At 39.1% G+C, this 6,543-nt stretch overlaps 1 non-coding gene across 1 annotated transcript; it reads right to left on the bottom strand.

Annotated features, from left to right (window-relative positions):
• Positions 1 to 3,724: 3,724 nt before the first annotated feature.
• LOC141675764 (small nucleolar RNA R71) lies at positions 3,725 to 3,831 on the bottom strand. Its single transcript, XR_012556399.1, has one exon. It is a non-coding gene; the product is annotated as a small nucleolar RNA R71 (small nucleolar RNA).
• Positions 3,832 to 6,543: the final 2,712 nt, after the last annotated feature.

Below are 6,543 nucleotides of genomic sequence, written 5' to 3'. Positions count from 1 at the left end.
CAACCTGTTCCTTGGAACTCTGAGAGCTTAGCGACTTAAAGGTCCTGAAAGAATTTCCCACCGCACTGTTTCCTCAGGGTGGTGGTTGGGGATAATAGTCTAAGTTCTGTCTAGAAAGGTCCATAAATTGTCGTATAGGAGTACCGTCTCGGGTCTCCTTTCCTTACTCAACTTCTGTTTCCTTAGTCTGAACGTTCCCTCCTCCTCCCCATAATTGGGGTCATCCTACATGTTTTAAATCCTCATTTTCCACTTCATTATGTTATGAGTTCCTTCTATCTTGATAGCGACCTCCCTGACTATCACGTTCAGGGTTTGCTATAAATCTTATTCCTCAAACTAGCTTTCATCTAAGATCTCATCTTTAAGCTCTTGAACATTTGGAACCCAAATTCTGTAGGAATACCTCATTATTCCCTTATCATCTTTCTCGGTATTAATCTCTTATCTATTTGTTGGCTCTCTTCCTTCATTCATCACTTTTTCTGGCACAATATGTTCTTTTCCAATAATTCGGGTTGTATTGCAATCTCAAACAGCTTTTCGGTACCGGCTCCGGTTACCTTCACTTCTATTTCCATTTTCTCAAAATCTCTTATAAACTCTCCTAAAGACACTATCATCTTGAGTCTCTCCTTTTTACTAAGGGCATCAGCCACCACATTGGCTTTCCCCGAATGATAAAGAATCTCCCAATCATAATTTTTGATTAGCTCTAACCACCTCCTCTGGCGCATGTTGAGTTCTTTCTGCGTGAAAATGCACTAGAGCACTTATGGCTTGTGTAAATCTCGCACTTCTCTCCATACAAGTAGTGCCTCCAATCTTTAGGGAAAAACTGAAAATCTGACCTATTTATGGCACTGTAGGCTAGGTCATATTAGTGAAAATAGACTGCGAACATTGCATAAGGAAGGGTTACTTGACCCCTTTGATTTTGAATCATATTCTACATGCGAGTCTTGTCTATTGGGTAAAATGACCAAATCTCCATTTAGTGGACATGGAGAGAGGGCTGCAAATTTAGGATTGGTACACACAGATGTATGTGGACCAATGTCTACGCAAGCCATGGGTGGATTTTCGTACTTCATTACTTTCATAGATGATAGATCTAGATTCAGATATGTGTATTTGATGAAACACAAGTCTGAAGCCTTTGAAAAGTTCAAAGAATATAAACATGAAGTGGAGAAACAAACCAAACACAGTATTATAACTCTTCGATCAGATCGAGGTGGTGAATACTTGAATGGAGAGTTTCTAGATTATCCCAAAGAAAATGTTATAGTCTCCCAGTGGACTCCTCCATAGACTCCACAGTTGAATGGGGTATCTGAAAGGAGAAATCAAACTTTGTTAGACATGGTTCGGTCCATGATGAGCTATGCGAATCTTCCAGTATTCCTATGGGGTTATGCATTGGAAACCTCAGCATATTTACTGAATAAGGTGCCTTCCAAATCTGTTCCTCAAACACCATATGAGATATGGAAAGAAAGGAAACTGAGTCTTAAACACGTTAAGGTTTGGGGATGTCCGGCTTATGTCAAGAAAGTTGACCCAGATAAGTGATACGTGGCATTTTATACCATTTAGAGCGTCTTATAATAGCTTAAATTGGTGTCTTGAAATCAAGTATTTTGTGTATTTGATGTATTTTTCTAGTGTTTGTGCATTTCAGGATATTAGTTGCATTGCGGGGGAGAATTCATCAATAATAAGCCTTGGCATGTGTTTAGAATTGTAAGTGGGAAGAGAGGAGTAGATTGCAGCGAAGAAATGGAGCAAAACAGATCAATTTTCCAGAAAGGGTCTGAGCGCCCGCTCAGCTATGCTGAGCGGCCGCGCAGGAAGCTGAGCGCCCGCTCAACTATGCTGAGCGGCCGCGCAGGGTCGTAATTTCAGAATAATTATTTTAGACTCCTATTTCTGTTTGGCTTCCAACTTCTAAGTAATCTGAGTTTTATTGGACTACTATATAAGTAGATTTCAGAGACGTTTCATAAGGGTTGGATCGTTGTATTAATCGAAGAGCGAAGGAGATAAGGAAGAAGACCGTTTTAGCACACCGTAACGAAGAGGAAGCATATTTTCTTATGATTCTTTATTTTGTTGTAACGTTGGATGCTAGTTTTCTTACTTTGAACCTATTTACTCTTGTGATGTACTCTGGTTTAATATAATTAGTTTAGTTATTATTCTCCTGTGTTTATTTATCATGTTTTCATATGAACCCATGATGACGATAAGTGCTATCATGGGCTAATCGTGATCATGGGGTCGTAACGGATTTACTATGGAATTCTTTAGTTAGTTGTTTAATACCTTAGTGTGTGATGATTGTATGATATCTAGTATTGGTTGTGCTTATTCGTCTTATGTGCGTCGCGAACATATAAGGTAGGGTGTTAATCTCTTATGAAGCGACAGTGGATCTTGAGATTTAGAACTTGCCATGCTAGCATATGTTCATGTATGATGTTGCATGATTAGTGGGTAACTCTAACCGTTTTATTCGCCCTGTGTAATCAAAAGGAATAACTTGTTCTTAAATCGTTATGTTGTCAATTTCTGTAGACATATAGGGACTCAACATAATTGATGCCTATTCAACTTCTATCTTAATTGTGGATGTTTGGTAGAATGGTATTAGTATAATGAAAGTTGGCTTTTATCAGTTTCGTGTTATTCGATTAATATCATCACTGTTGCGTGCTAAGGGTAATAACAATGACTATTGAAGGAAGTAGTAATGAAGTTGTGATCTCATGAGTGTTTTAATATTGTTAATTCTAAGTGTTAATTAAGTGCTCAATTGTAGTAGTTAATTGTAGTTAATAATTAGTTAATCAATTCTAAGTGTTATTGTCTTAACATTGAGAAGTAATCATACATTGGTGGGTGAGTTTAATTGAACAATAATTAGTCAGAGTCTCTGTGGGAACGAACTAGAGAGTATTCTATATTACTTGTGAACGCGTATACTTGCGTGTATTATTAACGCGTAATTTCGCCCTAATAAGTTTTTGGAAAAACTTGTTAGGGCGAAATCACGCGCTAAGTTTTTGGCGCCGCTGCCGGGGACTCGGCGTATTTGTTTAGTTTATGTACTTACCATCATTGGTCATTAGGACTCAGTGATTAAGATGTGTTACTTATTGTTTCCGGTTGTGTTTCGAGTACTTTAGCGAGCGTTTATGCAAACTCGTTCTCGTACTCGCAAGAGGACTTTAGATACAGCTGAGGATACAGATGAAGTTCTTGATATTTCGGAGAAGATTGATTTTGAAGATTCGGATTCAGGAAGTGAGCAGAAAGAGCCAGTAATCATCGATGATCGTATTATTCTGGCAGATCCAGCTCTTATGGACTTTTCTCGGCCTAAAATTGATGACATTCATTCAAGCATTCTTGATCCGGCTATCCAAGCTAACACCTTTGAAATCAAGCCGGGCACTATTCAGATGGTGCAGAATTCTGTTTCTTTTGGAGGTGTTGCGACTGAAGAACCCAACATGCACATTAGGAATTTGTCGAGATTTGCAGTACTTTCAAATAAAATGGTGTGACTGATGAGGCTATCAAGCTGAGGCTTTTCCCATTCTCTCTGAGGGCTAAAGCTAAGGACTGGTTACATTCTGAACCAGCTGGGTCCACCACTACTTGGAAAGATCTTGCGTAAAAGTTTCTGGTGAAGTTTTATCCAATGGCAAAGACTGCTGCTATGAGGAGTGCTCTTACTCAGTTTGCGCAGCAACCTACAGAATCTATGTGCGAAGCTTGGGAGCGCTACAAGGAAATGTTGAGAAAGTGTCCACATTATGGAATGCCCGATTGGATGTGATCACTGGTTTCTATAATGGTTTGGGGGGCCAATCTCGGCCCCTGCTCGATGCAGCAGCTGGAGGAGCCTTGTGGGCCAAAAGCTATACTGAGGCTTATAATCTTATTGAGACTATGGCTGCAAATGAGCATCAAAACCCAACTCAAAGGATGATACCTGGGAAGGTAACAGGTATTTTGGAAGTCAATGCAGCCACTGCTATTGCAGCGCAGCTCCAAGCGCTGTCTATGAAGGTCGATTCTTTAGCCACCTATGGAGTCAATCAGATAGCTATGATCTGTAAGCAGTTCAATCCACCTGGATTCCAGCAACCGCATCAATATGCTCAAAGGCAATCATATCCTCAACAGGGAGGTGCAGCTGCACCCACTAGTGCTGATTTTGAGGAACTTAAGCTGTTGTGCAAGAGTCAGGCGGTGTCGATCAAGACCTTGGAAAATCAAATTTGTTAAATAGCCAATGCAGTGCTAAATCGTCAACCTGGCACACTTCCCAGTGACACTGAAGTGCCAGGCAGGAAGGAAGCTAAAGAGCAAGTCAAGGTTATTACCTTAAGGTCTGAAAAGGTTGCTGATGCTGAAAAAGCAAAAGAAGGAGAAGCTGAAGTTGGAGATGAAGAAGCTAAGTGTAACACCCCCAAATCCGGGGTCGAGGATCCGGGTTGTCACGAGTTCCATTTCCCTTAACAACACCCAATCTTAATAAATAATCAACTACTCTGTACTGTGACCCCACCATTAAACACACACACCACAAGTTATAGCCTCAGAGATGAATATCCAAAAATAATCACAAGTCGTTTTATTCCACAATTATATGCCAATGCACCTTAAATAGGTTTCTGAATAAATTTACATTTCTTTGCCATTATTACAATTCATAATATACATAAGTCTGGTACATTATTAGTTGAAAACTTAGCCTATTGGTAATTTATACCTCAGCTACAGCGGCCTCAACGCTTCCAGAAAGCTGCGGAACGTTTCCTATCCGCTTGCGAATTGGGAGCTTGGTCCTGTTCATCTTATCTATCTGATGTTGTGTGATGAAAGAAGAAGCAAGGGTGAGCAGCAAGCCCACCAAAATAATATGTATAATGATTAACAATATATGATCCTTCTCATAGTACTCATGAAAGTCTTGGTCAAAAGAAATGAACCAAGTTGATATCTTAATGCGATGAAGTCGCAAAATATTCAGTATATATATATACACATATACTTTTCAAAATATGGGAAGTCCTCTTCCATACATAATACACACAGAGTTCCAGTGTATAACTGTATAAAAATATCGTTGCAAGGTGATCTCATATATTTAACCTTGTCTCAACATTTTTCTGAAAATCTTTGTCATGCATAAGATAATCATTTACTAGATATAAGTTTAAAAGATGAAGTTACAAGATACTCCAATATACTTATATCTTTTCCAAACACTACTTGAACTACCACCGTTCAAGTTATAATTAGTTTCAAAAGTTCATCACACTGATGAGACTATAAGATAAGACTTGAATAGATTCAATCTTTGAAATATTTTGAAGGAAATGAAGTTATGATATACTTCATTAAGTCCCGATATATATATACACCTATATATATACATACGTTTCCTCCTCAGTGCTGGTATACTTTCTCACAAACCATGACAACTCAGTGAAGTTCCTCTCATACTCCAATACAGTCATGTTCCCTTGCTTCAACTCAAGAAATTTTAGCTCCATCTGATTCTGCATGTATTTAGGGTAATACTTGTCCAGAAATAACTTCTTAAATCTCTCCCAAGAAACCTGCTGAGTGACTTCCATAGCTTTTACTGATTCCCACCAATAGATGACTTCTCCCTTTAAGAAGTTAGTAGCATACGGCGTCTTCTGATCATCTCCTAACTATACCAACTCAAAATCCCTTTCCATCTCCTTGATCCATGTGTTAGCTATCACTGGATCAGTGGTATCATGAAATGCAGGTGGATTCACATTCTGAAAAGCCTTGAAAGTGACAATTTGTCTAGGTGGTACTGGTGGTTCAGGTGGTTGGTGTGGCTCACGGTTATCTTGGTTTTCAATTCGTTGTTGAAGAGTTAGTTGTTGTTGAGCTATAGCATTGGTTTGCTGTTGCAAAGTTTCCAGTAGTCGAAGAATATTTGGGTTTGTGGTGGATGTGGTTGTTGGGTTCTTCTTTTTGGGAGGCATAATCCTGAAATAAGAGTTATGTCAAAACAGATATGAATGATAAAATGATTCGAGGGTATCGCATGGCATTCTTATTTACATATGGGGTCAAGTTTCCAAATTAAGCAGATATGATGATGCATATAAAAACGTAAAATAACAGTTGAGAGCAAATGGAACAATAGAACATAATTATTGAAATTTTAAAGGTCACAATATATAGGATTGGGACAAAGTCTGATTCTAGGAATAACAGGCTTATTTAAAGGAAACAACGGAAACAACTGGGGATTCCATAGAGTCTGATAGTACAACAACATGAAAGGTAAATGGAAAGAACTAAGGCTCCACTCCATCTGAACGGGGCTTGGTAGTCTTTTCCTCTCGAAGCATCTTCACAATGCTCTAGAGCTCATCCGCCACCATCTGAATGACATACTGGCTGGTACGGTCCCGGTGCGCTGGCATCTCCTCAAGCTTAGTGTTGACGTACTAAACCAAGGTCTCAAGTCTCGCAGTC

The sequence above is a fragment of the Apium graveolens genome, chromosome 7 (assembly GCF_009905375.1).
Source record: "Apium graveolens cultivar Ventura chromosome 7, ASM990537v1, whole genome shotgun sequence".
NCBI classification, from domain to species: Eukaryota; Viridiplantae; Streptophyta; class Magnoliopsida; order Apiales; family Apiaceae; genus Apium; species Apium graveolens.
This window is presented reverse-complemented; position numbering and strand designations above follow the sequence as displayed.